We start from the raw sequence: 14,312 nt of genomic DNA on the forward strand, positions 1-14,312 counted from the left end.
CTATGAAAGTAACCTTAGCAAGAAAAATTTGACTTAATTTTTTTTTATTTTTTCTAAAAACTATTTGAGATGTGGTGGAATGACTCTGTATAGTTGTAATTTGATTACATTCCAAACAATAATGGTGCTAAATAGCGCTAAAACTGTTTGATTGGCTTGTAATCATAGGGGAACCACTTTAAGTGCTACAAAGCACCTATCTTTAAAGGGGTCATGAATTGAGAAATCAACTTTCCCTTCAGCTTCTGATAAAAGTTTCAGAGCTGAAAACTTCCTTGTTAGTCAAAGAAAAGCTTTTATTGACACCAGGCCCAGCAAACGGTCGATCTCAGAATATGCCACACCTTGACGTCATCGTGTGGTGAAGCACTGCCTCAACATATGGATGAACAATGCCTGATTACATAGGCCTACATAGAGCTAAACTGGATTGAACTCCTAAGCAATAAACATACTGCAAAACAGGGCTGGACCAGAATATTCAAATATTCGTTCGATGGGTTGGTATTCGATTTTCAAATTTAGGATTCAAATATTTTGCACACCTGGCATCCCCTCAAAACGGTTCTCATTCGCGATTGCTTATGTTTACACTATAAAATCTGGTGAAATACAATACTCTTTTTTTTTTTAACAATTATTTTATAGCCTAGCAGTTTTTAATAGGATGACTTTTTTTTTTTAATCATGTCCCAATGGTTCAGCCTTGAGGATCATAAGTCATGTTATCACTAGCCATGTGATGCTTTAAACCATCAAGCAAATGTTTGAGAAATTCAAGAAGGTTCAAGTCGGGTAACCATCGAGATTGGCGCAAACAGAACCCCTAGAGACCGGAGCTGAGAGTTTGTCAAGAGTTGTCCAGCTGTTTGACATTACAGCTCAACCATTTTCATGAGCCGAGTCCGTGACACTCTGTAAAACCACATGCTCTCCTAAGAGCTGATGCATGAAGCGGATGGAGAGAGATAGTTTGGAGTCTTTTGTCTCCGCTGTTGCCCATATGGGTTTGACACAGTGTGTAATTGGATGAAAGGTTGCAGCCTCTCGCACCAGATAATGATAATTAGAGAAAAGCGTGAAATTCAAACAGGTTGCAAGGGTGTTTATTTTTGAAGTTCGAACAGGTTTTTAGAAAGCACCTGTTTCCTTCCGGAGGCTGAAGCATTTGGTTTTAAGATCAGAGGACTCAATTTTGTTATACACACAGTGTGTTTACGCATTACCATATGCAAATGTATGAAATTATATATTAACACTGTAGATTTCAGTGTGCAGACAGACTATGTCCTCTTAATATTTGTGTGAAAGCAAACCAATGTTTTTCATGCAAATACATTTAAATAAGTCTAAATCTAACATTAAACAGCCGACTTAGCATGAAATTTCGTAAGCCATTATTAGCCAATAGATTATGCAACATTACTCAAGATATCACAGTTATTACCTAAACTGTATGAAATCAGAGAGGGCTTTCGTAGAATAATACAGAGATAAATTAATGTCAGATGTGGCAAACAGAAGAATTGTCACAGGAATGCCTCATCTGTGGTGCTTTACAAAGGCTGCTTTTAGGTCAGTGCATTTCACATAATGCTGAATTAAGTGTTTAATTGATCATGAATCTGTTGAGGTACTGTATTGTGGATAATTAATTCTTGGTAATTGGAAACTTTCAGCTATAAAAAGTCAATTTAAGAACTCAGGTGAAACTAAATGCACTGGCCTCGTTGGAAGCAAAATGATGCTATTAAAGTCATTATTTATGATGCATTTTGGTCCATCTGCATTTGCTTTCAATCCTGTATTGCCACTGAGTTTTAGAACGACGGGAATGTTTTGACCGATTTCACCTCGACTACATTTCCATATCCTCCATCTTTCATTTGCCTAATTAAATGAATAAATATGCATTCAGCTTTCTAACCAGTTTACAACTCTGGGTTGTTTTCATTTTTCTCAATAGGCTACTGCATAAAAAAACAAGAGCACAATTTCTAATGTACATTTTATTAATCACATTGTGGCTTTTATGTGAGTACATTTCTTTCTGTGTACATTTGCATGTGTGTCAGGAATAGGGTTTGAAAACGAGAATGGTTCTTATTCAGTATTCCAACAATATTCGGTTCTGTTAACATTTCTAACACATTCATCTTTCTGAGGATTTAATACTGAAATAAAGTGCGCAGAGTTCCTATTCTCTTAATGAGTTATGGTGTGATTTGGGAATAACATGCAATAAACCAATCAGAGTCTCATCTCCCATTCCCCTTAAAAGCCAGTTGCGCTCGTGCCATGGCGGATGGTAATACCGAAATAAAGTGCTCAGAGTTCCCTGCAATTTACAGTCAGTGTTGTTATTGTTAACTGAAATAAAATATAAATATTAGATGAAAATTAAAATGGTGTAATTGAACTAAAATTACAAATGATAATACAATAACACTGTACAGTAATATACAGCACAATACAGCATGACCAGTGTAGTACAGAACAAAAGAACGGAGTCAGTTATTTTTAAGCCATGTTTCCACCGCAGGAACTTTCCCCAGGAACAAGGGACTTTGGGGTGGTTCTCTGTGTGTTTTGACCGCAGGAACCAGGGTCTAAATTAAGTTCTAGAGTAAAACTTTCTCCCTCAAAACGGCCCAGCTCGCGATGTAGTACTTTTTCACATTTCAGGAACTTTCGGGGGGTGGGACTTGGGCGCTGAACATGCTGATTGGTTGACTTCACGCAGCATTTTATTTCAACCTCCATTTTTAAAAGTCTGTTTCGGCTACAACAAGGAAGTTTAAAAAATACAGCCGATGGACAGACGACAAGGTTCAGGCTTTATTAAGCTTATATGCGGAGGATGAAATCCAGCAGGAACTGAAAAGCTGTGCGCAGTCCTCCGTCATCTTCACGGTACTTTAGACCGCGATGGAAACGCAGACAGCAACAGGTCTGGGGGGAAAATGTTCCTGGGAAAAATTGTTACGGGTAATTCCAGAATCGTTAAGAGGAATCGGAACTGTAATCATTAAGTTCTTAAAGATTCCCATTTTTCATCAGTTCTACCAGAAAGACTCCGGAGCCCAGATGATATACAATAAAATAGCAAGTTAATTAACAGACCAGCAAGTATTATAAGTAGAGGTTCTTTGGCGTAGGTCCCGTCCCTGCCTGAAGATGAAGGCAGGGGTGCAGCCGACCCCCTGGGAGGTATAGACGGGGATGGATGGAGGTAATGTTGGCATCAGCATCTGAGAACTCAGACGTGTGAGTACCGAACTTTTATACTCTGAGAATTAGAACATGATTGGTTAGGTCTGGATGTAATGAGTGACGTAACATTGAATCTTCCTGGCAGAACTTCATATCTCAAAATCATCAGAAATTGTCTGGTCGATTGTACCAGTAAATTGTATATTTTGAACACTGACTATCAGTTTGTCTTAACTAGAGACAGTATATTTCTGAGAAGGCTCTCTCTGCTGTACAATTGTTTCATGATAAGATTGCAGAAGATTTTATTTGAGCAAGGAATTTAGTTCTCTGACGTTTCTAAAATATGTAATGATGGTATATTGTTAAGATCAGTTTGCATAGAAGTGGCCAAATGGTTACTGATGATTCTGGGAAAGAAAAACCCACGATGCATGCGGTACATTCAGACGTTAGCTAATCGGTAACCACAGCAGACATTCTTCAGATATGAGTTTATGTGTTTATGTAGGTGGATGAGTGGGTTGATGGTTTCGAATGAATAAGCGGGTTTGATAGCTTCTTTCCCGTGATGTTTTTGTGTAGCGGGGTCAGAATGGAAGAGCTGGAAAATGCTAGCTATGTGAAAAGAACCTCAATACACAAAACAGAGAAAGAATGCTTGTGTGCTAAATAAGGTCTCTAATGGGATAGCAGTGTTTTATTAAGCAGGTGCTTAGAACAATATTCTCTCATTTGTTCATTCTCTCATGATTCTCCCATAATGCTGTCTAATTTAAAGCAGTCATTGTTTTCACAGTTATTCCTTTAGGAGTTCTGTATCAAAAAGATGCAGTCTTAAAATTAGGAGTTATTGGTAACATTGAAAAAAATATCTTGTGTTGCATGCTATGTGTATGTGTCTTTATATTGCAGTGCTGACAAGAATAAATAAGCTATAATTCATCCATACACTTCCCTAGAAATAATTTATTTTGTGTAGAATGATGCAAAAAATACAGATTTATAGCCAAACTCCATTTGACAGATATGATGAAGTTATATTTCTCATTACAATTAGTAGACAGCTCTTCTTTTTTTCAGAATTGTATTAATTTGTTCCCTTGTTTACTTATTAATTTGGTCCATCATGGCGATGATTTAGTTAAAATTAGGGAACAAATTAGAACAACGTAACCAGGATTTACCTAAAACAAGAGAACAATCAATAAAACATGGTCACAATTTAACTAAAACATGGGAACAAATGAATAAAATGTGGTCACAATTAACTCTTTCCCCATCATTGATGGAATTTTTGAGACAATGCTTCCACTGTTATACAGTAGGGGTGGCACAGACTAGTCAACTAGTCGACTCTGCCATGAAGCTTTAAGCTTGATGTCAACTAGTCATGGCCTCAAAAAGACTAACAAACAGGATAAGAAATCTTTGAATCCACTTTTACTGTCCGTTTCCATACAGTTAGGGCCCTATCACACACCTGTTCCAATGCTGCGCTAGGTGCGACGCAAGTGTTTTTTTGCTAGCTTCAGCCCGACAGTTATCATTTTCACGTCCTGTGCCACGTTGTTTAAATAGCAAATGCATCTGTCCCCATTTGTTCGCCCATGGGCGTGCTGGTCTGAAAAGAGGTGTGTTCAGGCGCATTGTTTGGCGCATTGCTATTTTGAGGCAACTGAAATAGACTGCACCATTGACCAACTGAAACCAGGTCTAAAGTCAATGGTGCAATATTTTTTTGTTATTTAAAGAGCCCGTTAGTAATATGTGCCTATAGGCGAGTCCACAATGCGCCTACACTCTGCTTATTACACACACAGGGATGCGCAGCAGCACACAAACATTTTTAAATATGAAAAATTAAAGGATTAAAATGTAAAAGATTATTACTGTGTACATAAATATGCCTACATGTCATAATGGATAGTAATTTGCTGTATCAGAATTAGCCTACCTATTTGTAGTAATTATGAGCAAGCAGTTTCCAAACAGTTAGGGCCCTATCATACACCTGCTCCAATGCTGTGCTAGGCGCGACGCAAGTGTTTTTTGCTAGCTTCAGCCTGACAGTTATCATTTTCACATCCTGTGCCACGTTGTTTAACTGGCAAATTTATTGAATTTGACGTCACTAGGGAAGCGTTCAGTTTCTCAGCTTGCTAATTCTCCCTCCGCAAGATATGTTTGTTAATCTCCATTCTAAACTAACACACTGCTGCATTATACTGCACACACACATAGTCGTTTGCACATCACACGCAGATCGCGTGCACATAGAAACATTCAATAGCGCAGAAATGTATTGTCAACACTGTTCTGCGATTTATCAATAAAATAGCTTAAAAACTGAAAAGTTCTTACATATCGTCGCTGTCCGATGAAAACCACGTATGTCCATTTGATTGAATGTCCAGGTTCATTTCCATATACAGTATGCGTCACATATCTAAATGGCCAATGAAAAGTTGTGAAATCATGTCATCTGATTTTCACGTATATCCATTTGGTGTCAAAGCTGTCAATCACGCCACGTATCTCCCGCCCTGTGGAAGCATCTCGCCGGTCTCGCTGGTCTCGTGAAGTTGTTTCATCAAAGCTCAGCACTGGATAGCCAAAAGTACGACATTGAAGCTCTCCACAGTTTAGTTCTAATCTAGTTCTTCACAGATTAGTTTGCTTGCTAGTATGTAAATAAACTCGGTCTCTTTGATAAGATTCAGCCTTTTTTTTCTCAGTCAAACTGATCAAATTATAGCCTGTAATGCTACTGTCATGATTGTCACTAGAACATGCCTCACTCATACTGCTATCACCGCTTGCCAGAGGCTGAGAATGTCCAGCACGTATTCCTCTGTATTCCTCACGTATTCCTCTGCTGAAACGCGACTTTGCCATTCTAATTAATGATCGGAAGAACGCGTATCGACCACCGTTACTGTAAAATATGCACGTATGTCCATTTAAACTCAATTTTGGTCAAATGTGGATTATATCATTACACTGGCAAGAATATGGTTACATGTAAAGATGCCGTACCAAGTATGACAACGCTACATTCAACTGCTTTTGAAATACAGTGGTTTTTTCACTTCCTGAAAAGTAAGCGTTTTGGACATACGTGAGTTTCATCGGGCAGCGACGATATATTTATTAGTAACTAAAACCACAACTTCACTATTAGTAGAGAGATACAGCCAGGTAAAATTTATTCATTTCACACACAATCACTCTTCCACCAAAACATTCATATAAACTCTTTACTGTGCTACTTTATCTCTATCTGATTTAGAAGGATCACAAATCTGTGAGAAATATAACGACCCAAAGACAAAATAACTGATAAAAATAAGCTATTATTTAGGAGCAATAGCCTTCTGAGCAGGGCTGTTATATGCTATAGCTGCGCACAACGCAACCCGTGTTCGAGTCTCAGCTCAAACAGCTTTAGGCCTATTTGTTCATCAATGAAGTTCAACCCCTATTATACGGTAGGGGGAGCTATTACACATCTTCTGAGAGAGTACAGCATCTCCGGATCAGGCAAAAAGGAGCAGAAACAAGCAATACAAACTTTGCTTATGCACGTTGTCTTTGGAGGAAAAAAAAAATAGACAAAAAAAAAATGATTTGTAGAAACATTCAAGTGTTGATAAAAAAAGAATACATTAAGCTAGAATAAAACTTTTTTGTTTAAAAACAGAGGTACTGTTCACTCTCTTGATATATTAAAATTTCAGAAATTCATGCAACAAAATATGCTGGGGGCCATGACATTTTTGTGATTATGAAAAAAAATGCTGGTGGTGGCTGGCAAAAAAAACTAAAAAACTAAAACCTGTTTGATATCTATTTTTCCCATTGCATGCTGCCTACAACCAACTAGTATATGTATCATCTTTTTATACTTTTAATTTATTTTTATAACTGTTTCAATTTAACCTTGTTTTTATTCTTGGTTACGATTTTATTCATTTTTGGTTAGTGCTGTCTGGTTGTCAGAGTTGTGAGAGTTGGGAAGTGAGACATGAGTGTGGAACACCAGGTCCTTGGAAGGGCAGGAGGTCACTAGGAAGCCGGGTTGCTACTAGGGTGTCTCACGAACCGAAAATCTCTGACTCTTCTGTTTAGACAGGGGAGCTCCGAATTTAGTTTTGTTATTTTCTTTCTTATACATGATATGTATTTCTTATGCATATGTTGTAATTATTCTATCAATATTTGAATACCTTTTCTATGTAAAGCACTTTGAATTACCATTGTGTATGAAAATATAAATATTTATATAAATAAACTTGCCTTGCTCACCTAGGCCATATTTAATTGATCAAAAATAGGCCTACAGTAAAAACAGTAATATTGTGAAATATTACTACAATGTTATAGAGCTTTTACTTTCTACCTTTCTACATTTTATATTTTACTATATTTAAAGAAATATAGTATGGCCATGGCCATGATATGTATTTTTCCCACTCTTGTCATGTACATGGCTTCATAGAAAATTATGTTTACATGAAAAATAATATTGGCTCTATCCAACCTAAGGCTTGGTAACAAATTGTTTCCATGGTGTCTTTTATAGTATTTTTATTGAACTATTAAGACAGATTGATCCTTATTAAACTCTGCAGTATAGTCCAGCTTTTTATTTCAGTTTGTTTGGACCAGTAGACTAAATCCACAGCCAAGTGAGGAATTCACAAATTAAATTGGGCTTTACTCTGAAAGTTATTAATTATTTAAAAGCATGTTCTGTGTTGCCACCTGGCTACTGTATGAGTTTTCTCCCACCTTTAAGGTACTGAAACATCAATGCGTGTAGATACAGCTTTAATAAGAACATGCCGTCTCACAAAGTCTTCAGCTGGTGACAAATCTCTGACTGTGTGAGTGTGTGTGTGTGTTTGCGAGGATCCATGTGTTTTGAATGAGTGCCGTCGTTTGATCTCCACCTCGCTCATTGATTGAAACCATGTGAGTGCCACACTCATTCCAGCTCACCATTAGGATCCACGTTTCCCTGATCTGTGATTTCCAAGCACACACAAATTAACATCAACAAAGCCGGGTGTCTTGTAAAGCTCGCACATGTTTCGGCTCAAGATTCACACTGGTGTTTTGCACAAACTGTGAAATGGTCGAGGCCTCATCTGCTAACCAGTTTTTCACAGTAGCACGTGCCTGCTGGTACCGACCCGTGGTTGACGCGGTGGGTGGTTGAGGAGGGGGAAAGAGTTGGCGGGAGCTCTCACAACATCTGTGACATCGATCAGCCTGGCATACCGTCCGGCATAGGAAGGAAGAGTCATCATCAAAAGCTACATCTGTGACAGGCGGCCCTTACGGACTCAGCCAAAAAGGATTTATGGGATGAGGAGAGAGAATGCTGAAGCAGTCCTTATGGATGGGTGACCTAGTTGAACAGGTTATACTTTCCATAGAAGAAATACACTCACCTAAAGGATTATTAGGAACACCATACTAATACTGTGTTTGACCCCCTTTCGCCTTCAGAACTGCCTTAATTCTACGTGGCATTGATTCAACAAGGTGCTGAAAGCATTCTTTAGAAATGTTGTCCCATATTGATAGGATAGCATCTTGCAGTTAATGGAGATTTGTGGGATGCACATCCAGGGCATGAAGCTCCCGTTCCACCACATCCCAAAGATGCTCTATTGGGTTGAGATCTGGTGACTGTGGGGGCCATTTTAGTACAGTGAACTCATTGAGATGTTCAAGAAACCAATTTGAAATTATTCAAGCTTTGTGACATGGTGCATTATCCTGCTGGAAGTAGCCATCAGAGGATGGGTACATGGTGGTCATAAAGGGATGGACATGGTCAGAAACAATGCTCAGGTAGGCCGTGGCATTTAAACGATGCCCAATTGGCACTAAGGGGCCTAAAGTGTGCCAAGAAAACATCCCCCACACCATTACACCACCACCACCAGCCTGCACAGTGGTAACAAGGCATGATGGATCCATGTTTTCATTCTGTTTACGCCAAATTCTGACTCTGCCATCTGAATGTCTCAACAGAAATCGAGACTCATCAGACCAGGCAACATTTTTCCAGTCTTCAACTGTCCAATTTTGGTGAGCTCGTGCAAATTGTAGCCTCTTTTTCCTATTTGTAGTGGAGATGAGTGGTACCCGGTGGGGTCTTCTGCTGTTGTAGCCCATCCGCCTCAAGGTTGTGCGTGTTGTGACTTCACAAATGCTTTGCTGCATACCTCGGTTGTAATGAATGGTTATTTCAGTCAAAGTTGCTCTTCTGTCAGGTGGAATCAGTCGGCCCATTCTCCTCTGACCTCTAGCATCAACAAGGCATTTTAGCCCATAGGACTGCCGCATACTGGATGTTTTTCCCTTTTCACACCATTCTTTGTAAACCCTAGAAATGGTTGTGCGTGAAAATCCCAGTAACTGAGCAGATTGTGAAATACTTGCTCAAAATTGCTTAAATCACATTTCTTTCCCATTCTGACATTCAGTTTGGAGTTCAGGAGATTGTCTTGACCAGGACCACACCCCTAAATGCATTGAAGCAACTGCCCTGTGATTGGTTGATTAGATAATTGCATTAATGAGAAATTGAACAGGTGTTCCTAATAATCCTTTAGGTGAGTGTATATGACCCACACAAGAGCACTGAATGCTGTGTGAGTTATGTGTGTTAAGACAAGCATATGAATAATTTATGTTTTAACACCCATCCTTTTTAACTCTCACATCTTTATCTTTTGACCCTCTTTTTTCCCTCTGCTTTCTAAGATTGTGGTAGAAGCAGTGGGCTTCCATGTTCTCTCACCTGCGATTTGGATTTGATGATGGCAGTTCTTGTTGCCTTTTACTTTGCGGCAGCCGCCCCCCCCCCACCCCCTCTGTTTCCTTTATTGACAACATCGATTGACGCGGGAGACATGTAATTTACTTGAGCTGATGCTGGTCTCTCCTCCCATGACTAATTCAACAGAAGGCTGTAAACATTGTTAAAAGTGGACAAACTGGAGGACAAACTGGATGCCTGTTTCTCTTTTGCCTTTTTGTTACAGCTCTGTTCTTTACTATCCTGAGATACTCTTTTTGAGATCTATATGTTACTGTACTGTACTTCTGAAGTTTTATCAGATATACACATTAAAAGTGTAGTCTTTCTCTTCTATAAAATATTGATGACATTCTGCGCTACAGATTTTTGTCCAGTCAGGAATAGGAAAGTCCCACCTGCTTATTCCACATTCAACCAACTAGCAAAGAGGGAAGCATTCAAGTCATGTCGGAATTATCATACGCTACCATTCAAAAGTTTGGGGTTGGTAAGATTTTTTCAAATGTTATTGAAATAATTATTTTATGCTCACCATGGCTGCATTTATTTGATCAAATAAAAAGTAAAAAAAAATAATAATAATAATAAAAAAATAGTATTACAATTTAAAATAAGTGTTTTCTATTTTGATACATTTTTTATTCCTTTGATTGTAAAGCTGAATTTTCAGCAGCCATTTCTCTAGTCTTCAGTGTCACATGATCCTTCAGAAATCATTCTGCTATGCCTTTTGTTGCTTGAGAAACAGCTGAAACAGTTATTTCTTAAATAAATAGAAAGTTCAAAAGAAAGGCATTTATTTGAAATAGAAATAATTTGAAACATTATAAATGTCTTTGCTGTCACTTTTAAACAATTTAATGTTTTAAAAGTTTTATTTTTATTTTTTTTCACAGACATATATAATGAAAACCCGGTCATTAATTATTCATCCTAATGTCATTCCAAACCCGTAAGACCTTCATTGATCTTCGGAACACAAATTAAGATATTTTTGATGAAACCGGATAGCTCTCTGAACCAATGTCATTTTTCAACTTTCAAGTTCCAGAAAAATAGTAAAGATATCGTTAACACCCCCCCCCCCCCTCTCCAAAGAAAAAATACAAATAAAATAACGACTCTATTCAACAGTTTATTCTTGTCTGTGTCAATCTCCTTTGCTGTTGGCGTAGTAAATACAGTGCAGCGCTTCCGAGTTGTACGTCAGAATGCCAGCTTACCAAAAAAGTATTCTCATCGCTTCATAAAATTAAGGTTGAACCACTGTAGTCACATGGACTGTTTTAATGTCTTTACTACCTTTCTGGACCTTGAAAGTTGCAATGACGTTGCTGCCGGTTCAGAGAGCTCTCCGATTTTATCACAAATATCTTAATTTGTGTTCTGAAGATCAACGAAGGTCTTACGGGTTTGGAACGACATGAGGGTGAGTAATTAATGACCAGTGTTGGGCACGTTACTTTAAAAAAGTAATTAGTTATAGTTACTAGTTACTTCTTACAAATAGTAACTGAGTTAGTAACTGAGTTACATCATTATAAAAGTAACTAATTACCAGGGAAAGTAATTACTGCGTTACTTTTTTTTTCTTTCAAATGTTCAAATATGTCAAATAATTTGGATGCCCCCAATATTAGATATGTTAAATGAATGAATTGGACACTAAATAGAATAAATTATTATTATAAAACATTGTACATTAATGTGCACTATTGTAATGTTGCTGTGGGACAATGTGAGAGACACCTATCAAATTCAATGCATCATTGTAAATATTATCAGTAGGCCTACTATAGTGTAAATATTGTGTAAATATTATCAGTACTATACTTTCCTGTGGTAGTGGAGCTCACGTTATCACCTGGGTTTTTAGCCACTAATTTTGTGGCATATGATGATGTGAGGCGCTTCAGAATCACTTGCCACCGGCGTGGAGAGACTCTTTCTTCCTGGGCATAAGTTGCACGTTACTTAAATATTCTTACCTTTCACCTCAACGAGGGAAAAGTAGCGCTTATACTTCCAATTTGCGAAAGCTACCTTTGAAGTCGTTGGACTATCGCTGAATGTGCATATGCGTGTGCGTCGTAGGTGTGTGTGTGTGTGTGTGTGTGTGTGTGTGTGTGAACCATAGACCGTGAAAAAAAATAGGTGTGAACTCAACCTATCAACTTCAACCTTGTCTCCCACCCACCAATCATCATCAGTTATGTGTACCACCGCACCCACCCCCAACACGCATGGCTGGTGCGCGCGCACACGCACACACACACACACACACACACACACACACACACATTGCAGGTCCGACTGACAGAGAGCCTGTTCGGATGAAAAGCGCTTCAGTGAGCTCAATTATAGTAACGCGACTAACGCCGCATTTTTTTCCCTCAGTAACGCTAACGGCGTTGTAACGAGAGAAACAGTAATTCGTTTGATTACTCGTTACTGAAAAAAATAATTCCGTTAGTAACGCCGTTTATCTGTAACGCCGTTATTCCCAACACTGTTAATGACAGAATTTTCATTTTTGGATGAACTAACCATTTAACCACTTTATGAGGACACAGAATTATGACTAAACTACATTTACCACAATTTTCCGTGGCAGCATGATAATTATTAAAAACACAGATAAAGTATCAGTTACACAACTTCTGCACATCCTTTCCTTGTCATTATGTTGCAATAAACTAAAGAACTTCCTACTTTTGTCAAAAGAAAAGGGAGAAATATGGAATCTTTTGAAATCTTTTTTATTTGGAACTACCCATCTAAAACACAGTTTCATCAGTAAATACTTGAACACAGGACAAAAACAGCTCTGATGTGATTTCATGGGGTCTTGAAGTAAAGTGGGACAAAACAGGGAGTGCAGGCCCTGCAACTGGCTTCAGCTCACCTACTTCCTTTATCATCTCAAATGAAGTATTCTTGCTGGTGTGTGTACAAACATATATCTGGTCTTGGCTTTCTGTGGCGGAATCATAATCATTAATCATCTCAATCATTACCATGACAGCCATTTCCACTCAAACAGACCTTTAGGCATTCCTCTGCAAGATTCCCACTCACTTTACCTGGAGTATATGTGAAAAATAAATCAAATCATCTTTACCAAACCCTCTTAGTGACCTGATGTATATGACTCTTATTTGTCACTCTGACAGTATTGGTTCAGTATTTGGAATCGTTGTAGCATTTGCCTGAGCACTTGACTTGCATTTGTACCTGTGCTTTGTTTTAGGTTACTGTTTAATGTAAATGAGACAGCTCTTTATAAAATATTTTTTTATGTCCAATAATATATATATATTATATATATACAGTCTTGGTGAGCATAAGAGAAATGAAAAAAATTTACAGACCGCAAACTTTTGAACAGTAGTGTATGGTATACACAACTTTTTTAATTTATATTTTACTTAATTTTAAAATATTTACTCACGATTATTGTGTAACTTATTTAAATGATTGGCCATTGTTGATAATTTTAAAAATGGCCAGACATCATCTGATTATTTATCCTGACTGATATATCACAATATTTTAAATACATGTGTTTCATTTTATTTGTGTGCATCATTCATTTACATTTATGGCTATGTTATGAACTGAATATTTTATGAAATTGAAGTTAAAAAAAAAATTGGAGTAAAATACTTTATTGTTTTCCCCATACAATGAATTAAATTTAGAAGAAACCACAAGATAGGCATGTGGGTTCTTTCTTTTGTTTTGCCTGGCCTTGATAATGTGGACACTGTCATAGCATAACAGAGTTGGAATATAGAGCCTGACAGAGATATTTCAACAGAAATTTCAATCAAAAAACCAAGACTGACAGTGCACAGTCTTAACAGTTTATAAAGTAATGACAAGGACGACCTACTTCACTAAAATATTTCATTCCAGGTTGTACTTCACCTTGTGCATGTGGGTGGAACAATGTAGGCTTTTGGTTGAGGCATTGCAAATCTTCAACATGACTACAGACGTCTTGTCAGACGTAGAGTGTATTCAGAATGACATATGTTGTGTTTCATGGGAAATGTAAAACATTTCAATAAAGTTTCAAAATATGTTTGTTTCTGCCCTTTGAGAAGTGTTCCCTTTTCCAAGCTAGTGGTCTCAATTTTTTTGTACTCTCCACTTTTCCTCTGAAGTTGACTTTTTTTGAACGGTTAAGAAACTGTTTTCATTATCTACACATCAGCAGAGCAGGTCCCTTTTTAGTCATTTTGAAGACGTGCAC

The 14,312-nt window shown here is 37.8% G+C and overlaps 1 protein-coding gene across 2 annotated transcripts in view; it reads left to right on the plus strand.

Annotated features, from left to right (window-relative positions):
- The window catches only part of edil3a (EGF-like repeats and discoidin I-like domains 3a), a 295,097-nt gene that overhangs the window by 20,551 nt on the left and 260,234 nt on the right, over window positions 1-14,312 (plus strand). The gene's annotated exons all lie outside the window — the stretch shown is intronic.

This window comes from Gobio gobio (assembly GCF_949357685.1).
Source record: "Gobio gobio genome assembly, chromosome: 4".
Taxonomy (NCBI): domain Eukaryota; kingdom Metazoa; phylum Chordata; class Actinopteri; order Cypriniformes; family Gobionidae; genus Gobio; species Gobio gobio.